Source organism: Balearica regulorum, chromosome 18, assembly GCF_011004875.1.
Source record: "Balearica regulorum gibbericeps isolate bBalReg1 chromosome 18, bBalReg1.pri, whole genome shotgun sequence".
Classification (NCBI taxonomy): Eukaryota; Metazoa; Chordata; class Aves; order Gruiformes; family Gruidae; genus Balearica; species Balearica regulorum.
In genome coordinates this window covers 5,433,708-5,445,154 of record NC_046201.1, presented here as the reverse complement: position 1 = coordinate 5,445,154, position 11,447 = coordinate 5,433,708, and positions in this window count along the sequence as shown.

The following is an 11,447-nucleotide window of genomic DNA, read 5'->3' as shown; positions in this document are numbered from 1 at the left end:
TGCCGTAATATCCTTTGCCCCTCAAGAAGCTCTTCAGTCTCTTAGTCCTGGTTTTACGCTAGTACTCTAGTGATAACAAAACCTCCTCCCCAGCTTTTCCAACTGACCCCTGAAGTCCTTGAACAAGATGACTTTCACACCCACATTTAACTGGGTATTGCGCACGGTAGCAGCTGGGCTGTCGTATGCTGCCCTGTCTCTGGATCATAACTGCTTTTGTGGAGCTCCGTTGGAGTGTCTTGATGCACAAATGCATCCTCAGAACACTCCAAATTAGTAAAACAGAAAAAGTTATGCCCCGAAGAAGCTAGTGCAGCCGCCCAGTACCTCCTGTCTGCAAAACAGCCTTGGACGAGTTCCTATTCCAGCCAACACTTTGGCAGCGTCAAGCCTGCCTTTTTAACATGAAAATACAGAGCTCCTAGGAGTGACTTGGAAAATCATTTCCCCTCCACCTCTCCTATCAAGCTGAGGGCAGGAGCCTTGATTGCAACGCTCCCACCCCTACCCCGGGAGAATTGTAGCTCTACCTCCGAAATGCAAGTTAAGTGTTGTGACTCTGCCGCTACCCAGCTCTGGGGAGGACACTCCTAAACAAACACTTCTCTCATCTGGACAAGAGAAACTACAGAGCTTCCTATTACCTCATTGTGATCCGCACTGTGACCCTCTGCAGCTGCATCAGACACACCTTCATCCTTCTCTAAAAGCAATGCTTGTGCCCGCGTCCGCACCGCTTTACTCGCGGGAGTGGTTTCTGTTCACGCTTTTTCACCAGGATTAGTGCAGCTGCACATACAGTGAAGGGCAGCTCTTTACTATGGGTTCACAGGAACATGCACTTAATTATTTAAGCTCTCCCAGCATGATCTTAGCACACCAAATATTTTCTCTTCATTTGTCAAGAGAACTTGACCAGTGTCCAGGGATTTCTTAGCAACACTGGGAAAAAACTGAGCTACAGATGATGTACGATTTTCAATATGTCAATGAAACTATTACATAAATGACTTTGGAGCCAATACAAATCAACATCCTATGAGGTTCTCATATATCTTCCAAATGAGATTCTGCTCTGGCCACACCAGTTCCAGTTTTGTTTGCCTTTCCCCCCCCCCCCCCCCTTCTTTTAAGAGAATGGTTACAGCAAGGAATTATCTACATTTTAATGAGAAACAAATAATTTTGGTATGAAGCCAATTGCTGGAATAAACATTTGCAAGTCCTAGACTGTAACCACTAGGCCATGTACCATGAGCCTTCTTAACAATACGAAAAAGGGTAATCTTTCGTAGGTAACATTCATTTTATATTTAATTTTAATATTGAACTTTTCCTGCTGTCATTTCACTTGAGCCATCTTTCCATCACTGATTTTTAAGTTTCTAGACACACACTAACTCAAGCAAATAAAGTTAGACATTTACTTTGTGGGAGCTTTTGATGCTTTGAAGAAAGATAACGTGTGTTTATAGCTAAAATCATGTCTTTATTTGGAACCAAATTCTTCAAGCACATAATTATGTAAATAGTCCTCAGTCAGGCAAAAAAATTGTCTTCAGGATTTGTGAGCTGCGAGCCAAGATTCTCAATCTTGTCGGAGCAATGCGAGGAGGGAGCCTGCTTCAGGCACCAGAGCAGCAAACACACACGTAAGACCCAACTCAGACTGAGCCTCACTGTTTGCCTGTGTTTATCCCCAGTCAGTGCTCACCGTCGTGTTGCACTGTTAAGGAGCAGTTGTCTCTGTTGGAGAGCCTGCCGCAGCAGTTAGCATCTCTGACGGTATCACCTAACGAGTGGGAACTGACATCCTTGCTGCCCCGGGTCAGAGACAGGTCCTGCCAACCCAGCACCCCATTCCCGACAGCCGCCGGTGCCAGCAGCAATGGGAGATGGCGTTCCACAGCCCCGGAGCCAGCCTTGCAGTACGTGATATATAATTCATTGTTCTCACATACCCATGAGAGACCCAGGTCTGTGTATACATTCAGATGGAACCGCAACCCTTTCCTACCACTATCTACCACACAATGTTTATCAGGGCTTACAGACCACTTCCTTGTTAAAACCCTTATTGAAATTTGCACAATAAACAATTTACCCCATTGGTTTTAGGAAGCGCTTAGCCCTTTTCCTTTCAATGCAAAAGAAAACAGATTTATTTATTATATAGAAGTGGGCTGGGCTCTGGAGGGGCCAGGGGAGGCAAGTGAGAAGGCTCAGGGCTCTGGATCTGAGCGTGGACACTAGGAGGGGACGTACGTGCCCCATGAGACTATCAGACCTCAACAGACAAGGGCATATAGCATGTACCCTCCAATCTAGACACCAAAAATCACCCAGATCACAGGTTAAAGCCCCGTTGCTGAAGCGTGGCAGCAGCACAGGTTTCCTGCAGGTACCAGGGTTAGGAGTCACACACAGCATGGCCCTGGCTGTTACCCTTGTACGGCACTGCCTGCCCACCAGTAATCACGGACAGGGCTAGGCTTAGTATCGCTGACATTTGTCCCAGCTGAATGTATAGCATATGTATAGCTCTGGTTTGGATGCTGAGAGAGGACCACAAAACTGCTGCTTCACCATCTGCCTAAAAAGCCTCCAAGCTCCCAGAGCCCACTGGGCCCAGGTCTGCTGCAGCCAGAAACAGCTCTGCCCCCATTTGTGGTTTTGGTCCCTGGGTTTTTAGTTTGTTTCCAAGGAAGCTGTGGAAGGCATCCTCAGGGATACAACAAATCATCGCGTACCAGATATGGGTGCCACAGCTTGGAGCACACTTTCCCCTTAATTGGGCTTGACTTTCAATTATCTTCCAACTTTTCCAGGTGCAAAACACTGCACGAATGTTGCATCCCAAAGGAATCTCACTGCCCAGTGCATTAAGGATTTGAAGACCGGGCACTACAAGCCAAGCATGCAGTTGTTCTGAGTTCAGAGCGTCACATGGCAAGCCGAGAGAGAAAGAAAGAAGGAAAATCTTTCCGAACAGAGAAGGTACATCTTTAACACCATTCCTACAAAAAGAGGGGACAAGAGAAGCAGGGTAGCACATGTTCCATGGGAGAAGCTGCCCATTCAAACTAAGTTTTCAGAAAGCCACACAGCTATAAGAAGGACTGAGGCATTTTTTTTTTCCAGCTGAGAGCTACTGAAATTAAACCCCTGCCCTAGGTGAGCCAGGCGAGGGTCTGTAATGCAAGTGCAGTAGCAGTGGAAGCTTTTGAGCCTAAAGCAATTCACAGGTACAGAGGACTCCTAAAGGAGAACAGCAGCTTCTCCTATTCTTTTGATAAACCCAGGATTACTATCAGCCTGAATAACTTCCTTTCCCTTTTCTACCATGGAAAACTCTGTTGGGTTTTCAGTGGGATTTTTTGGTTTTCGTTCTGAAACTCCTTGTATTACAGGGTATAGAGGGAAGAAAACATAGCTGTCACCCAGAAGCAGTAGCTTTAATGCAAGATATAAATAATTTACTCTGTGTTTCTGTCTGAACTATTGTCATCTACAAGCAGCAGAAGAGCCAGGAGCCCCTTCCCACCCTGAGGAGGGCAGGCAGCTGGTTCTTGCCATAGCTCCCAGCCTGCCAGAGATTTCAACCCTTTGCCCAGCCACTTTCAGACCCCCAAGCAGTGGGAAAGTGCCAACCTTTCTGCATGGTAGGAATTCATGGCAATGCTTTGAATGTGAGAAGCGCAGCAACACTTGGTAAGAGATGCCACATTAATGATATACTGAACACTGACAGAGCAACTTTCACATTAATAGCTCTGTATTTTTTTTTTTTTAATGAACTTTACACCATTTGCAGATCTTGCATGAAATGCAGCCACATATGGAGGTGAAGGAGTTAACCAACTGGTACTGGACATGCTGCAGACAGAAGGGGAGAAGTTGGGGATGGATACAGTGGTAACAGGCATCTATCAAGTGCAAGATCGTTAGTGCTTCTATAAAGTGCTTTAAAAAAAAATAATCAAGGATAGAGCACAGTTTTTCTGCTGGAGTGCTTGGGGTAGGAAGCATCACAGCTGGAGCTGGGATAGTTCAGTCTTGCAACATTCTGTTTGTATTCTCTCAAGGCAATGAATACTTGCTGGGCAAGCCAAATACAATTAATTCATGGTAAGAGCTGGCAAGTACAATTCCATCCCCAGATTTCCACCCTTCCCCTCCATCCTGACACACACATTCTGCCTCCAAAAAATATATGCTCATCAGGAAAGAAAGCGAGGAGGAGTGCTGTGTCCTGGGCTCCAGCTCGCCTCCAACACTAAGCTCCAATATTCAGCATTCCCAGGGCCAGTCCTTTATTCTCTCTGCTTTGGCTGTGGTTAGCTTTTTTTGGGGAGGGGGTGGCAATTACATTCACAATTAAGGACAATTTTAAAGCACTTCACTACTTTTCAGAACAGAGCTGTTATAGATGGGGAAGTGTTAGAAGTGAGCAGTCAAATGCTGTGATTAACCACCTGAAGGTCATGGATGTCCTTTACATGAAGGAGGGAAAACTTCCTCTCCACCACCCCCACCCCCAAATCCCTTCTTGATAGCAGAAATTAAAAACAAAGCCAGCTGTTCAGTCCTGTTCAGTCGGGAGTGACTTCAGTTTAAATCTTTCTGTTTCTTGCTCAATAACCCTTTCATTATAAGCTTCCTGCTGGGAAAGTTTGTGAGCCAAGGCATGCTACTGAACACGCAGCACACTGTCTGCAGAGGACAAGCGCCCTGTGAGCCTGCATCCACATCTCTCTTGAATCGTTACAATTTCTGCATTTGATGAGGCAAATCAGAGGGTGTTGGTTTAACAATAAAAAGATTAAGATACAAGCTGTTCTCCATGAGAAACTAATCACTTGCTGGAAAGTTATCTAGCAGCTTAAAGAGGACGCAAGAAACAGAAGGAAGCAGCTCAGGGATTTGTGTGCAGCAGACTGTTTCGTGCCCTGCATGGATTACATTCGTAACATAACCTTTCTATCTGAAACAGTTTGTTCACCTGTGAGCTAGCTCCAGAGTCCTTTGAGGTCTGTAGGGAATTCCCAAGATAGACGTTTGATCAAGTCCTCCATTGTTTGCATGAAGGGAAAAATCTGAATATTGATATAAACCCAGCAATTTAGAGGCCTTGCTAGCAAACACTGGATCTGGACAAAGGAGGGTGGAGAGAAATAGGACACGATCAGAAAGCTAGCACGTCCGCTGAAAGAGTGTGTACAATCGCTATCTATGGCTCTGGTCTAAGCCTGGAACATTAAAGTCACTTATATTTGGTATGTAAATTGCAAAATCCAAGAGCATCCCACATTGCCTCTTAAATGCCTTCCCTGAAGCACTCTGTCCTCAGAAGTGACATTTTTGAAGTCACTCACTCAGGGGCTGACACACTTTGTAAATTTATAGCAAGTAACACTATTCCGTGCTATCTGCCTACATATATAGCTCCAGGGGAAGTTGTTATCATAGTGCACAGAGCCCAAACAAACCAGCTGTGGGCTGTGATATGATGGAAACTGCACACAAGGAAAGCCTGCTCAGTAACACCCACAAAATCCAAATACCTACTTGGGCCAGGAGCAGTGAGCTTTCCCGTTTTCAAGTACCTCTAGCTCACATTTTACTTCTGCTGAACCATAATTAAAGTCAATGACCTCTTGTAAGCTTCAAATCAGTCCATGCAAGCTTTGTTTACAAAGACTCGTCAGCAATTTAAGAAACCATACTTACTTGGGCTGACTACATCCCCACAAGAACACAGCAGTCGTTTTTTTCCACGCCCACACCAGTCCTCCTCCCTCGACCGCTCGAGTGTACATTACATTCAAACATGTTTACCACCTTCATTCCCAAAGCTGTCACTTTCTCCCACTCATTTTTGGTATATTTACTTGCCCAGTGCTGGAATATCCCGTGCCTGCTGACATAAGTGATTGCACGGCAGCCGAGGCTCCTCTCCCACATGCAGAGTGTATTTAGGCTCTTTGGGGGTTTGCACAGCCCAGACCTCACAAGCAGCTGGAGGCGGTTCTGTTAGTCATCGATCAATCTTTCAGAGCAGTGGCTGACAAATTTGTTTTAACACAAGTGTCTAAACAACAACAACAAAAAAATCCTACTGCTCTTATACTGCAAGAGTGAAGGGCAAAAAAATACCTTTTTTTCTACAATGAAACCTGAATGCCAGGTCTGTTTCAAATGATAGAAAACATAAATGTTATGATAACAGAATTCAGCATGCGAATGGAAGAGGATACTGCCTTCTACCTCAGAGTGAGATTCCACTGTGCAGCTACAAAAACATGCTGGGGAAGGTAAAGTCAATGCCAAGTCCTAATGACTTTCAGTAGCAATGAAGTACACAGAGTTTTACTCTTACGGCAATTGTCCCTTGGGATAGTATCACGCCCCTTCATCTAGGGCCTCTAGGCTGATCCTGAGCAAAACACCATTCCCAGGATTTCATCCAGTAATTTCTTTAATTTGCCAACAGCCTAAGCGAGAATATACCCTTTAAGATAAATCAAACCAATAAAAGTTTTAGAGCAATAGAACAGTCTGCTTAATCTCATGTCTTAAAGGCAGAACATTCATTAAACAAGCTCGTAATGTGCTAATTCAGGAGAATATCTTTTTTCCAAAAGGCTAGCATTACAAAATAGTGTCACTAAATACTACCAGAAAAACAATCCAGTCATCTCTAAAGTTCAGCAGTGTTCATGACGACATTCCTGTCCTGAGACTGCCACCGAGATATTCTCATACAACCCAGTCATATGGAAATCATAGCTCTTGCAGAGCAGCTGTGTTTTTTGGAAGTGACTTCATATTTTTGGATGTTGTCTACCACATGGAATCTAACATCTTCAACAGCAAATAAAGCTCTTCCTTTCATCCCATGCCATGTTTCCTCCATGTAATAAAGGTGGTAGATTATTTTTAACTCTACAATGACTTCTTTTTGCTGCCTTCCCTTAAAACACAGGGCCCGTATGTCAGTAAATGTCTTTGCAAGCTTCTGGTATTTCTAACATAAATTGAGCTGAGATTTTACACAAGACTGGAAGGATTCTTCTTCCCGTTTGCCTCACATCAGTGCTGATGTGGATCTACTGACTCACTCCAAAATAGTCACTCTTGCAAGTAAGTTTCTTTCCCAAAACTACATGTTTCATAATGACAGTTCCACCACCTCTGTCTGGCAAACCACAAGGATTGTTGGCTACCAGCTCCGGGAGAGGTCCAGACTGTACGGGACGTGCCAAAACACACCCCTGGACCCTGCCCTGGGGGCCATGTGAACCAGCAGCTCAGAAAGCTCAGAGGTTGCCGACAGCCAACGCCTCTGCAGCCTCCTCTTGTTAAAGTGACAGTTGACAACTCTTGCAAGAGGGTAAAGACCAAGGACGCGTCAGGCTGCAGTGACGTGGCAAGACGAAGAGCTGGAGGTCACCTTGTTCACAGGGGGAAGCTGGAAGGAACAAATGTGACCAAAAGCAGAATTTTGGTTTTCATTAGTGCCTCACCTTCTCCAGCTGTTCCCCATGGGAGCCATCCATGCAGAGGAAGCAACGTTGCTCCCCACACGTTCAGGCAGATGAGTCTAGTTACAATGCCACCCTCTTGAGCCACAGCCACAGTTCCCACAAACATCAGCCAAGGCAAAGGCTAACTCTCCAGTCATCCCTCCCGCCCCACTTTGCATGATAACCAAGTCCCTTCTCAGCCTTTCCTTCTTCAGTAAACAGTGCTCAAGCCTTGCTACAAACAACACAGAGAGCTGTCCTTTTATCTGCTCGGGAACATACTTGACAAATAAACCCCAAACATTTCCATTTGAAATAACAACCATCTGCACATACTGCTATAGCGTATCTGCCATTCTGTCTCACCAGTCAGCTGCTCACCCCTGGAAAGCAGCTGGATCTCTACAAGCGCCAAATGGACGCGCACCAAACGTAGCTAACGAAGCACAGGGAATGCTGCCCCGAGACCCTGCAGTAAGGATCTGCCTCAGCTTTTTGGATTTGAGAAGTTGCATGAGTGACTCCCAGATCCACGGGCCTATGGCTCTTATCAGTTCAGTTCCTGCAGGTCCAGGCGACCATATTTACTCCCTGGTGCATGAGGAATTTACAGAAGAACATTTGACTTCAGCATTTTGGAGTGAACTCCAGACACACACCAGCATGTTCAGCTGCTCCAGACTCAGCTCATTTTCCACCTCACCCAGATCCCTCAGACTAACCACAAACTTCAGATTTCATAGGAGTGCCTGAGGATCCAGATGCTCAAAACAGCATCAAGCTGGAGCACTCAGCTTTCCAGAGGGAAGCAGCGTCTGAGTCAGCTGGGATGCTTGGACATGGGAAGTCCCAACCAACCACAGGCTCCAGTGATCGCCCACCTCAGACAGTGGCTCAGGGAATGTTACGGCATTGGCACGAGATGGTTCAGTCCTTCCACAGACCTAACCTTGCAGAGCTTTTGCAAGAGCTACCCAGATTGTTTTGTTTTCTTAGGTAAGACCTGTCTGCAATTGAAAATTTGCATACATATATAAACATATATGCAAGCTGCTGCTAGCCGGGGGGGAAATAAACAAGGAAATAGTCAGGAATTGGGAATAGCAGGGTGTCTTTCAGTTATTTAAGGTATTAGCTGAGCCAATGGGCATGCTTTTCCTGTTTTAAATAGACACAATAAGATAAAGGTCAGCAGGGGAATTGGTTACATTTCTCTTTCCCACGTATAGGTATACTGCTGTGGAGGATGTAATCCTGCCCAGAACACTTGAAAGATACAGAATCATTTGGAGATTTTAGAAGTAACATATTGCTTCATCAGCTCAGAGCACAGTGTGTTATAGGTACCAATTCCCTGTGAAAGCCAGAAGAATTTGGGCATTCTGTTACTGAAACAGCAAAACTAAATCTGCTACGCAACTAAGGGATCCCATAGGAAAACTTACTTAGCATCAAAGCTAACTAACTACCCTGTATGCTTATCTTTATAAAAGAAAACATCACATTGTAGGGAAAATATATTTTCTAATCAGCTTTCTTATGCTTCAGCAGATAATTGAACTAGAAATCATTCTCAAAGTGTACCAAGAGGCTCAATAAATATCACCAAAAATGATAATTGCTTAGGCGAGGCAACAAGATAGTCAGTGGCACTCTTCCAGATCTATTACCATGCAAAATTGATAAAGACACTAGGCCATGCATGGAACTCACCTTTATTTGAGTGGCTTACCATCTTAATTTGTAATTGAACCCATATTTTCAGTATACTAAGGAATTACAGAAGTAGCTCTTCCAAAAAAAAAAAAAAAAAAAAAAAAATCACAGTCTTACAAATCTGTATCTCCTACTGAGATCAGCAAGAGCCTTCAGTTTACTGGGAGTTCAGGCTGACTTGCAATTACATTTCTAATGCATTCTGGTTAATTAGAAACCAATTAAGATCACTGGCAGCTGTAAATAATTCAGTTAATCAATTGCTAGCCTTAAAGTGCAAAGGAAGTGATGCTTCTGATTATAAAAGTACTTTGAAAGATTGTGTCATTTCTTGAAGGGAGAATATTAAAGGTTGGACTTTTTATACATATATATATACACACACACACATTCACACGCAGGCACGTGCATAGAATCCCAAGAGAATTTGTTTCATGGAGAAAAGTGGAAGGACCCTTACAATGGGCACAATGGCCATTCTGAGTGTTTCTTCCTTAGTTTTAAAACATGAAATTCAAGACTGGCCATACAAGATATGCAGCAGTCTGTCTGAGGTCTCAAGCCTGTTGTATCTTGTATCCAAGTTCCGTTTTGCAGTTTCCTTATTGCCTCCAGAATCGTTACTCTGGAGAACATGCTGTTAACTCAGCAAAAAGGCAGAACCCTGCTGTCAAGAGCTCAGGAAAAAGCTCTTACAGAAGCCAAAGTGTAAGGTGTGATGTTATTGGAATGTTCCTGAATAAGGAACTTAAAGCAATCAATTTGTTCTACTTTTGTTTTGGAAAGAGATTAATGAAATATTACTCTTAGGATACAAAATGAACAAGAGATCCATTCCCTCCCTTTATTGTAAATAAAACACGTCTTGCAAAATCTGTTTTAATAGCTTATTTCTGGCCCAGGGATTTCAAAATGTATATGGCTATCCTCCAAACCTTCCTTGAAAGACATGAAATAAGACTGTCTTTTGTTTTAACTTAGAAAAAAAGATTCTCATTGTATGCAAATTCCTTCCCTGGCCTATGGGAAAAATACATCAGAGTGACCATAAGTTGTGAAACCTTCATTTACGAACCACAATGTGTGGTTTGAAAGACACCTCATTTCACCCTTCTGCTTGACCAGTTGCACTATGACTGGAGGGCAGAGGTACAAGAAGTCGAACAGTGTTTGGTTCAGGAGTTACGTGCATTAGCTGAGGCTTGGTTCAGCAGAGCATTAGCACCCTAGTTTAAACTTAAGCACCTCTGTGTTCTTTGCTGAGTTTGAAAAATAGCAGAAAGTCATCCCAAAGTGCGGTCCTCACAGTGACTTTTATCTGAACAAATGTATTCAATGGTTTCTAAATAAAATACGTAGAGCAGGGAATAAAGGGATTTGTTATTGAGTTTAATTGCTATTCTTTGGATGCAGTCAAATAATATTCATTTTTGGAAAGGCTGCTTTCTCAGCTTATTGTGATACTACCAAGAACCTCTGGCATCTGAACAAACAAAATCAGTATTGAAGAGAAGTGAGCTAGCTTTGTGATATGGCAATTTAAAGAATAATGGACTTCTAGTGACAAAGTCTCCACATTGTGCTATTATGTTAGCAATTATTGCAGAGGAAGTTTGTTTAGGATTTAGGCCCAAGGTTCCCTAAGCGAGGCTTGTAAACAGTGTGGAAGTTGACTTTCCTGTTGGTGATAGAAAGATTGACAGCTAACAGCAACTTTTTGTGTAGCAATGGCAACTGTGATTATTTTGCAGTTTCACTGCAATGTGATTAGATTGTAATCAGACTGTGAGTCTGCTGGATTTTTCAATTGCTTAATTGATGGCCCCAAACCAAATGGCTTTCACTATGAGAAAAAAACCCTGAAACTTGAATTCCCTGCCATTGAATTGGTTTAACGCATTCTAGTGCCGTTTCGTTCTTGTAATAAATGAACCTTCTTTCTTTATGCACTTTGGCTAAAACCCACAGAATTCATGGAAAGATCCACTAACGGATCCTGGACCTGGGTCCAGGTGACTCTGCTGGAGGCATCTGTTACTAAAAAGTTCCTCAACTTTAGTTGAAAGGAATGGTTTCCTACTTTGATTTAGAGAATGGTATGAATTTCTTTCTTCAGTTCTGTAAAACTGTCATGAAGATGAAACTCCTTTTATAATGAAAAAGTAGTTGTCAACAGGCAGATAATTGTGGGTACAGTCTTGGTTT